Here is an 11,079-nt window from a genome sequence, read left to right on the forward strand (position 1 = left end):
TAAGTCCGATTAAGCCCCGTGCACTTCAGAGGGATTCGGGGACTCCCGGCTGCCTCGCTATCAGTGAGCTGTCTCTTCCCTCTCCCTCCACCTGATGCGGAGCTGGTTTAAGCAGCGCGCCGGGCTCGCGGAGACGCTTGGCATTTGGAAGTGCGCCGGTGCGGTGCTGGGCGCAGCCGTAACGCGGGAGCTGGCGCCGTCCTGCGGTGGGCATGGGGGGCTTTCCTGCCAGGCCGTAGGCGCGAGGCTGCCGGGATGCACGGGGCTTCGTGGCGTAGCTTGTCCCGGTGATGTTACCGGAGTGCCCTCATCCCCCAGCTTGCCCGTCGTGGACCTGGGCGTGGTGGGTGTGTTTGGGGGGTGCTGCGTGCGGTTGTTGAGCGAGAGGCTTGTTGGAGCAGTTGTAGGGTCAGGCTAGGGTGGCTGTGATGGGGCTGATGCCGCCTGGAGCTGCCAGCCCAGCCGCTCTCCGATGCACGTGGCTTGTGGATGTCTGTGCGCCGATAAAAAGATGCTCTCGGGGAGCTCGGAGGGTGTGCAAAGTCCCTTTTGTTTGCTCTACAGGGGGTCGACGCGATACCCTCTCCCCACGGGCAGGGTCGGGGCACGGGAAAGGCTCGGGCAGAGGTGAGCGGCTGGCACCGGTGGCGCGGGGCAGCGGAAGAGCCGAGGGCCTTTCCAAGAGATGCTCAGGGCTGCAACATCGTGGGATCGAGGGGCAGTGGCAGAGCGCGCCGTGCACCGGGATGACCTTCAGATCGGCATCGAAGGGCGGTGGCCGGGCTCATGGTCCCGGGCATGGCTGTGCGCCGGGGCCAGGACGCGCGTGCGGGGGAAAGGGTGACCGCGGGACAAGACAGCTGGGACTGGCCGGGAGGAGCATGGCGGACACGTGGCCCCAAGCCAGAAAACGATCCCCGTGGAGCCAAGCCCCTGGCTGGGAGGGTGTTTCCCAGAGCGTGCCACGGGCTCGTTGCCTTGCGCTGCCCGTCGCAGTGCCCTCAGCTCGGGCATGGAGCTGCCGCGACCCCAGCCGCTCCCCGGCTCCCCTGCCCTGGCCTCGAGCTTGGGGGGTCTCGGGGGCCGCAGCCCCGGCCCAGCCCAGCCTCTGCAGCCGTTTATCCCCCGTGCCCGCAATGCCCCTGCTCCCCCCTCCGGGTCCCGTCGCCGCCTGCCTGCGGCCTGCGTTTCAGGGCGCGGGGGGATTTTGCAGGCCAGTCGGGAGGGCCCCTTGCTCCAACCCGGGACCCCGGCGGCCTGGCCCCCTCTCGCCCGGCGCGCCGTCCCTGGACCGGGCCTGGCGTCTTCTCCTCGCGCTTCTTCTCTCCGGGCGCCCCCGTTACCGCCATGTTCGGCTGTGCTGACACGCTCAATTTCACCCGCTCGTTCGCAGCGCCGGAGAGCGAGAGCCCGTCCTGCATTTGCGTCTCCGCTTTCTCCCTCGTTGCCCAGGCGGTGCCAGGTGCTTCGACATCGTTACCCACCTGAGTGCCCCCTCTCTGCCCCATTACCGCTGCAGTAATCAGTAGTGCCGAGTGGGGTGGGGCGGGCACCGTGGGGCCTTGCCATAGCGGCGGCTTTCATCAGGAGGTTTTGTTTGTTCTTCCAAGGAAATCTGCAGCAATTAGTCCTCATTGTGATCAGCGCCAGGCGGGGGGAGCCTTTCCCGGCTGCAAAACCTGGTGTGGTTTCGAGCCATTTCTCCCGTCCCGAACTGGAGCCAAGAGTCAAAATCCGACTGTCGGGCAGGTGATGTCAAAGGAGGGGGATGGGGTCTGCTCCACGGTTCCTTTTTTTATTTTCCTTGAACCGTTTTAAAACCCTCTCCTTGGCTTTGCTATGTTGAATTGGGGTGTCAGAGCCGAGCCCCTTGGAGCTGGGATGCTGGCCGGAGGGGTTTGAAACCCAGCAATTCTTATGTCTCTTTTTCCACCGCATCTTTGAGTTGAATTCATCCCCCCCGCCCTTGTTTTCCTGCAGAGTTTGGGCTTCTTTTAACCGAAATCAAAGAGGAGTTGAGCTGGAAGGGACCTCCCAGAGGTCACATCTAGTCCAACGAGGCAGGATCAGCCCTGTCCAAGCCATCCTAGACAAATCCATTACCTAAAGCGCTTGGGAAATTCCTCCCAGCTCCAGCTCCAGCTCCAGCTCCTCTCTCCCGTGTGACAGGAGTCAGCAACCTGTGGCCCGAGGGCCTGATCCGCTTCTAGCCAGCCCACGCCGCCGGGATGTTGGCAGTGCAGTGGGGGACACGGTGCCTGCTCCACGCATGTGGACACTCCCAGATGCATGCTGGACCTGGCATGGAGCACACGTGTGCTAGAGCAGGCACCCACGGGGCTATCCGGCATGCCACGCGTGCTGCCTGTGAGCCCACTTGATTGCACCGGGGGCTGGAGGATGGGGCTGTCTTTGACACCCCTGTGCAGCGCGCTCGTCCCTGATGCCTCTCCCCTGCATGCCCATGGGCGAGCCCGTGGTTCCTCTGTGCATGACCATGAGTGCGCACCATGGAGAGCTGGGGTGCAAGGGAGCTACGGCAGGAGCTTTGCAGACCCCCTGCTCCTCCGCACGCCTGACCCAGGTGGAGCAGGCCTACCCCACACAGGCCACGCCAGGCAGGGGGTGCAACTTACCTGTGTGCAGGGCAGGGGAGGGGCAAAGGGATGCCCTGCAGCGGGGGGAGGGCATCCCAGGACCCTTGCTGTGGGCACTTTGCTGGGTGAGCGGAGATGGTGGCTCTGTTTTTTGCATGGTTTTCTAAGCTTGGCAACGCCTGGCAGCAGGAGAAGGCTTTAGCAGTGCCAGCCCTTGCTATTGCAGAGGATGCACCGTGCTCACTGAGCGCCAGGACCAGGGCACGGTGCTGCAAGGGGGCTGCAAGCCTGGAGGAACAGGTCCTGTTGGAAAGCTTTGGGGCAGTGGGGAAAGATCCCCATTCATTCTGCACCACGGGATGCCCAGTTATTGCAGAGCTAGCTCGAGACTGTCCCTGCGGGCATTTCTGACACGGGCACCTGGGTTTGCGGGTCTCTTCCGGGTCCCTCAGGCCACGCCGGGGCTGGCCGCCTGCTTTGGTGGCCGTCGCGAGGCGGGGGCCAGTTGCTAGCACAGCTGAGCCATGCTGCAGGATGGGATCCCCGGGTGTTGCCAGGGCTCCAACAGTCCTGGCTGGCTCCTACACCATTTACACCACGCTGAGTTTCCTTTGGGTTTCCCAGCTTGGCCCCGATCTGCCATATTATAGGTGGGAGCTCGCACAATTCATAGATTCGTAGACATTAGGACTGGAAGGGACCTCCCGGGGTCAGCAGGTCCAGCCCCCCCAGTCATCGGTGGTTTGGGTATTGAGGAGGACACGGGAGCCCAGCTCCTCTCCTGGCGGATGGGTCACGACTCTCCAGTGCACGGAGCTGATGGAGCCGTGTGCTGCACACAGACACGATGCGTGGGATCCATCATACATGTAGGCACGATGGTCGAGGTGACACATCGCCTGTCCTTGTGAGGCCCTTGTCTGTCCAGCCTCGGTGCTCCCCGCCTGCCGAGCTCTGGCTTTGGACAGGACAGCACGCGTGCATGATGAGTGGCTGGGTGGTTATTTGCTGGCAGGTCTGCAACAAGGGGCACGAGCAAGGTCACTTGTGCTGAGAGCTGGCGCGCTTTGCCTTGGGTTTTTGGCGTGGACTTCCCATCTGGGGCACTGCTGCACGGATGATGTGATTTAAGCCACGGGAAGGGGCAGGATGGTGGCCCCGGAAAGGCCAATGCTGGAGCAAACCAATCAGCGAGGTGTGAATGAGACCTGCACCGTGCTACGGACCGCGGTCTCTCCGCTTGTGGGGTAGCAAAGCAGGAGGGGCTTCTGGTACAGGGAGCAAAGCCAGGCTCACGACTTCAATTTGCAAGTCGAGCTGATAAAAGCCTTTCTCTCTCTCTCAAGAAGTGTCGGACGGGGGCTCGTCTGTATTGCCATGAGCAGGGAGTGGAGAGGGTGTGGAAATCGCTGTGCAACTTACTTCTGCCTGGCATCTGCCGTGCAAAAGGGTCCCAGGTGCTTAGTCTGCGCAGGCCTGTGCTGGGATGGAGCCTAGCTTGCAAGGGAAACGGTGCCCATGAGAAAAAGCCCCATTTTGTGGGGAGTTTGGGAGAAGCCTGATCTCCGGGGACGTGCGCAGTAGCGATGCCCAGAGGAAAGAGGCATCGCTGGAGGCTGGTGGGGAGAAGGATCCCGTGGAAGGGCAGGGGGGAGGCGGGTGGGCAAAGGCTGAGCACGGCCTCTGCCTGGGCTCTCTGGAGCATCTTTCTGCTGCAGCAGGACATTGGCCGTTGCATCCCCCTGCTTTCCCTGTGGCAGGCTTGGGTGTGATGCCTGGGGCTGACCGTAGTTTTACGAACAGTTGCCTTGGGCCCACCCTGCCTCAGGCAGGGCTCGCACTAGCTGTGACTCTGCAGGTCCCTTCCTGCCCCACATCTCTGCTCGGGCAGGGCAGCCCGGGCAGAGATGCCCCCGCGCAGCGTGCCCCAGCGCAGGCATACGCACACAGACGGTCTGCTCGTTACTGTCTCCCACCTTCGAGACCCGGCACACTGGGGAACATGCCTCTGTGCGTGTGTGTGCGCATGTGAATGTGTGCACACATGAATGGCCATGTGCATGTTTTCATATATGCACAAATTTGCATGCACACGTGTGCTGGTATGTGTGCACATGCGCACATGTGCATATGTGCACGCGCACTCGGCTTGGGGGTTTTGAGAATCGCTTGCACTGTGACAGCTGGATCCCACCTGAGCACACTTGCATGCAGACACGCGTGCATGCATCTTCACGTATATGTGCACGTGTGTGCATGCATGTATGCACGTGTGTGTGTATGCATCTTCACAGATGGGTGTGCGCGCACATGTGCTCGGTACCTAACCCAGCAGGGCCCCGATGCTGTCCGTAGGCGCAGGGTGTTCATTCCCCGCACCTGGTGCCCGCCGCAGCGATGCTTTCTGGTTAATGCCCCGCTGGGTAGGATTGCGCAGCTGCGCTTCCCCCTCCTCCCACGTTATCGTCCAGCCTGGGGAGGCCTGTTGTGTGCGTGTGCGTGTGCGTGTGCGTGTGCGTGCATGGCTGGCGGGGGGCCTGGATAAACACGCGGGAAGGCTCCATCCCCACTTGGAGGAGCCGGGCGTTGCCGATGCCTCGGCGGGGCTGGGGCGACCCACGCCAGGAGCGTGCCGGCGAGGCCCACGGAGGGCCGGCTGGCCGCGGGCTGCACAGAGTTAAGCAGACATTGACGGAGCGCGGGGAGAGGACAAAAGCGCGCCCGCCGTAATTATGTAGCATTTATTATTAATACGCTGCAATTGCTGGAAGCCAGCCGCTGTAATGTGAATACTGATACAGAGGTTCAAAAGACAATTTAGCTCTCATCTGTCTGTTTATGAGCTCCCTCCGCTCCAGCAGCCAGAGAACCAAAGCCTCATTTGCGTCTGTCTTGTTGGGTTTTGTTCAGTTCCCCCCCCCACGCCCAGACTCTTTGCCCTTCATCTCTCCCCCGGTCGCCTCCTTTCCCTGGGTTGTCGGCGCGTCGCAGCATGCGATCGGGGAATACGGAAACCCGGGGCAACCCTGAGTCTCCCCGGTCCGGGTGCACGGTGCAGGCTCGTGGGCTAGCCGAGCGAAGGTCGTCCTCCTCCTCCTCCTCGTATCCAGCAAAGCAAAAGCTGGGTTGGACCTCGGGCGATGCTGGCCTTTGCTTGCAGCAGTTGGCATAGGCTAAAAATATCCTGGCAGCCGGGATCTTGCTGGCGGGTAGCAGAGATGGCTGTGGCGGGGGTGGATGGAGCTGTGCACTTGCAGAGGAAGAGAGAGACAGAGAGCGGAGAAGTATCTTAGCAAGGCTGTCGAGCGGGAGGGAGGGAGAGTCAATCAGCCGTAAGAGACTCAACAGGTACCTTTATCTTCCCTGACATCCCCGTATCTGTCATCCCAGCCGGTGCCCAAACAGATCGGCTGGAGCATGAGAGGTTGTAGGTACCCGGAGCGTCTGGACCATCCATTCCCCTTATGTATTATAGAGTAGTTTAAAGAGGATTAAGACAATAGCTAATCTAAGTGATGAACGATGTAGATAGCTCAGACGCTGAGCCTTCAGGGACTTCCCCGAGCCAGCGCACCGACTCAGCGCGGGGGTAATCCGAGCACGTTGCCGGCCCCCAGGCCCAAGCGGGACGAAGGGGTTTAGGCGCGGGTTTCGGCACGGCTCCGCCATTCCCGGCGGCCGCGTTTTGGGGAGCAGCCCCCTTCTTCGGGAGCGGTGGGCAGGAAGATGTGCCGGGGGTGGCCGAGGAAATGGAGCAGCCCCAACTTCCTGATCGATGCCATTATCCGAGGCAGGAGGGAGCTGGCTGGCAGGAGGATCAATGCAGCTGTCTTGATTGCTAGTCTTCATTCTCCGTCAGCTCCAGGCGCTCTCGGGCTGGGCCGGAGGAGCCAGGGGTGCTGGGGGTGCGCAGTCGTGGGCCCAGGGGTCTGGACTGGATCGGTGGGGTGGGGTCTGCCTCGCAGGGTGCGGGTGCGGCTGGGACAGGACAGGATGCAAGGGGAGGGGTGAAGGGATGGCTAAGCCGGCCCGGCTCGGGAGAGCCCTGCTTGGGCGCTCCTGCCGGACCCCGTCGGAGTGGCTCCGTGGCGGGGCTGTCCGTGCGGGGAGCTTCCTTTAGGCTCGTGCCCTTTGAGCTTGCATGCCAGGGTTGGCCATCCCCTGCTTTGTGGCACCACAGGGCAGCTCGTTGCCTCTCTTGAAAACTGAAGCCAACATTTCTCAAGCTTTTAAAGTTGCCAAATCAGGTTTCAGGGGAAACGGAACCAAAACGTGGTTTCAGACTCACTTTTCTTCCTTTCCTGCCACCCTTTACAAGCTCCTTTTCCTCTCCAAGCACTTCATTCCCATGGTGTCCGGCGGCAGGGAGTTCCTCTGGTTAACCGTGCTGCCCTGGCTGCCTGTCACTGCTGGGAGGGGGCCCTGGCTGTTGTGCCCTCACTAAGGGGGAGCCCCTGCCTTCTTCTCGGGGGACTCGAACCCTCTCATCACGAGGGTGATATGGCTGTCTTGTTTTGGGGCCACGGGTCTGCTCCCATTGCAGCTCCCGCCCCCTCTTGCGGTGTTTCTAAGTCCTTGGGTGCACAGGATCAAAGGTGGGTTGGAAAGGACCTCGCAAGGTCCCCATCGACTCCAGCCCCAACCAAACCGTCCCAGCCCCGGGTCTGCTTTTGAAGACACCCAGGGGTGGAGTTTCCCCAGCTTCTCTGTGCTTGCCCACCCTCAAAATGGTCCTCTTCCTCTCCAGCCTCAGTTTCCCCTGCTGCAGCTTGAGGCCATTGCTCCTTGTCTTTGTGGGAAAAAAAGCCCATCTCCATCCTTTTTGTCATCACCTGCCAGGGATTTGAAGACTGGGATCAAATGCCCCCCATCAGACTTCTCTCCTCCAGGCTAAATAACCGCAGCTCTCAGCCTTTCCTCCTCCATCCCGTCTCCCACTTTTGCTGCTCGCTCTGGGGATGCAGGATCTCTCTGGCAGGCCCATTGCAAGGCCAAGGCCATCTTTTCCATCCAGCATTGGGACGAGGAGCAGAGCTGGCCCATCTCTGCCCCTCCACTGCAGACACCAGGCCCTCTTGCCTGTGAGTCCAAATATACCTGGCATGAGTCTGGGTGCGAGACCAGCAGTCATTACCCCTGGGCGGAGACCTGGCAGGGGCATTAGAAGACGTGAATTCCAGTGTTTCTTACCCAAATCCCATCCCAGTAAGGCCCCTCATGGGGTGCATCCATTGGGCATTGCTCCCCCAGGGGCTACCTCTCCCTGGTACTGTGTCCTGTGCCGTGCACACGTCCGTATGGTCCAGGCCATGCCTTCCTTCATCTCTTGCATTCCCAAAGCAAGTCTGCCGGGCCCCATTCAATCACCCTAACGAGGAGGCCGGAGCCCTCGGCTCCCCCGACACTCTGTGGGGGGGTGCACGCAGCAGCCGGCCGCGGATGACTCGACGCCGGCTGAGCCGGGTCGCAGCGATGTACCCAAGGTCAGATGTCTCCTCTCAAATCGGATTGGTTTCCCTGACAAACGGCCTCGTTAAGCCGCGTGCCTGTGAGTCAGGGCCTGGGAGCGGGTAATGACAGAAGAGAGCCATGAGGTCACTGTAAGCCCGTCTCCCCGGGGCCTGGTCCCGGCGGCCGCTCTGCAGGGGGGGGGGGAGGGGTGGCTTCTGGGAGCCCTGCCCCTGTGCACGCCGGCTTGGGGCCTCCAGCTGAACGGCTGGTTTCACAATCGATGCCTCTTCCCGGAGACGTGGTGGTGCAAATACTCAGCTCTTGACAGCCCGAGGTGTTCAGCACCGGACACCCAACCCTCGGAGGCTTCAAACCCTCTGGGAATCCAGCCGGACCGCTCTCCCTGACGGCCGTGTCGGCGCGGCTCGCTCGCTGCACGGGCATCTTGGAGCCCACCTGGTGCTCGCCTGTCTTTTAATGCAGCGTTTGGTGTTCTGCATAGCCCTGGGGAGCTCACCCTTCGGTGACGGAGCTGGAGAGCAACACTCACGCTGGCATGCCTGAAACCGTAGGCTTGCATCGCCCCTTGAATAAGCAGCCTGGGTTTGAGCAGCAGTGTCCACAGCTCCTCCTGGAGCCAAGGGGACTTTTGCCTCTAGCAAATGGCTCCTGCTGAACCTCTCTAGTGGATGAAGGCCCCCTCCCCTGAATTGTGTGCGTCTTGTGGTTGTGTCGGGGGAGGCTGCTTGGTTTTGCTCAGAGGTCGGATGTGTCTGGGCTGGCTTGCACAGGGCCGATCCTGCCTCAGGCAGGAGTTGGACTAGAGGGGACCTCCGCAGGTCCCTCGTTTTCTATTACTCTTTGACCCCCGTGACAGCCAGACTCGCCTGTACTCACTGCGGCCCTGCCTGGAAAATCCTCCTCGGCTTGTTCTGCGTCTCGTGCGGGTGGGAGCCAGTGCCTGGAGGGCTGGGCAGAGCAGGTGAGCAGTGTCGTCTTGGCCAGGGCTGGAAGGGGACTTTCCTTTCCGGAGACCCCGCGCTGGCGGTCTGGGCCTCCTGCTCCTCGTGTCTGGCTCTGCCTTTCCCCTGCTGCCGACGAGCGCACGGCTGCTGCGCTGTCCCGCGGCAGCGTGAGCCCCCACAGCTCATCCAGGCCCCCATCTTGCAAGGCCTTTCCGCCACCTGGGTAGCTGCGATGTTTTACACTCACTGCCTGCATTGCCCCCAGCGGGCTCCCCGCGCCGCACCTCCTGTTCGAAATGGACCCCGCCGGGTTCTGCAGGGCTCGGATTTCTGCACGAATTTGGCCACAGCTCGCGGTGGGCTCCAGTCCTCCGGCAGGGTCTCACGGAGCCGAGACCTGCTTAAATAATTACGAAGTGGTTTGCATTTATAAGAGTCACTGGGTCCTCATAATGTTCATTTTGTTGCCAAGGCAATGGCCAAAATAAGGGGTCTCTGGGTGTGTGCATGTGCATGTGTGCATGTGTCTGTGCAAGTGTGTGTGTGTGTGTGTGTATGTGCGCGTGTGTTGGAGCACATGTACAGATGTGTGTGTGTGTGCATGCACATATGCAGGGGTGTGTGCGCACATGTGCAGCTGTGTGTGCATGCCTGCGAATACATGTGTGCAGGTGTGGGTGCGTGCACATATGCAGGTGTGCAGCTGTGTGTGCATGCATGTGGATGCGTATATACACATGTGCAGGTATACAGGTGTGTTTGTGCATGTATATGTGTATGTGGGTCTGCACATGTGCAAGTGTGTGCACATACGCATGTGTGCGTGTGCGTGTGTGGAGTGGGGAGATGGTTCTCCCTGACTACTATGAAGTGGGCTTCAGGCTGGCGAGGGGTCCTGAATCTTGCAGCCCACCCCCGGGCAGTGGCACCGTCCCCGCCGTAGAGCGGGAAGCGTCTGCCCCTAATTGTGGCCCTGGTTCCAGGCTGATTTTCTGCTGCCCCCGAGCTCACTGCAACCACCGCCACTGTGGGCTGATGTCTGGGCTGGTTCTGCGTGCCCAGCTTGGCGGACCAGGGTGGTCCTACACTGCCCTGGGGCAGCTCCTCGTCTGGCTGTGTGCTACTGAGGACCTTGTGGGAGCATCTCTGGGTGCCCTCAAGGCTCTGGACTGTACGGGCAGCTCAGGCCCAGGCCCAAGCTGTCCCCCCACTATAGATGAAGGCAATCCCCCCCCACCCCATATCAGTCAGACCCTAAACCCCTTGGTCCGTGTCTCCCTTGCTGGGAGTTTTCTGCCTGCTCTGCAGGGTTCATTGGGCTTGGTCAGAGCCCTCCGGTGTGTCCAGGATCTTCCTCGGGTGTCAGCCTCTCTTCTGAGTGACAGAGCCCTTGCCAGGGAAGGGCTAAATGGGCTGTCCCCTACTATGGAAACCTCCCTGCCCGCTCTCTTCTACCCAGCAGCTCCCTATGGAGCTCTGCTCCTTTCTCTTGTCCCTCTATGAAACCCGCTGCAGGGTGGGAGATGTCACTTGTCAATCCCCCAGCCCCGTATAGAGGTTGGGAGGGGAAACTGGTTCCCTTGGCTGACCTGTCTGGACACAGCACAGTCTGAAAGGCTGCTGACCCCCATCCCCTCCGATGGGAATGACTTCAGGCTTTGTCAGCAAATGGCACATTACCATCTCCATAGAGTCATCATGACTTCATATCATCGACCAGAGCCCACAAGCAAACGGGCAGCTCATGCAAATCATAGAAACATAGAAAATGAGGGTGGGAAGGGACCTAATCCAACCCCTGCTCCAAGCAGGACCAGCCCCAACTCCATCATCCCAGCCAGGGCTTTGTCTACCCGGGGCTTCAACACCTCCAAGGATGGAGACTGCACCGCCTCTCTGGGCAGCCTGCTCCAGTGCTTCACCACCCTCCTCATGAGAGAGTTTTTCCTGATATCCAACCTCAACTTCCAAGGATGGAGACTCCATCATCTCCATTTCAGTGCTTCAGCACCCAAAAAGCTTTTCCAAACATCTCAACTCAGCTTCCCTTGCTGCAGCTTGAGCCC

General features: G+C 60.7%; 1 protein-coding gene across 1 annotated transcript in view; it reads left to right on the forward strand.

Annotated features, from left to right (window-relative positions):
* The first annotated feature begins 3,289 nt into the window (after window positions 1–3,289).
* Window positions 3,290–11,079, forward strand: part of CNTFR (ciliary neurotrophic factor receptor) — a 260,349-nt gene continuing 252,559 nt past the window's right edge. Inside the window, exon 1 of the mRNA XM_019531876.1 lies at window positions 3,290–3,313. The gene's annotated coding sequence lies outside the window, so the exon portion shown is untranslated. The remainder of the gene's footprint in view (window positions 3,314–11,079) is intronic.

The sequence above is a fragment of the Crocodylus porosus genome, unplaced genomic scaffold (assembly GCF_001723895.1).
Source record: "Crocodylus porosus isolate Cpor-Errol unplaced genomic scaffold, CroPor_comp1, whole genome shotgun sequence".
Classification (NCBI taxonomy): Eukaryota; Metazoa; Chordata; order Crocodylia; family Crocodylidae; genus Crocodylus; species Crocodylus porosus.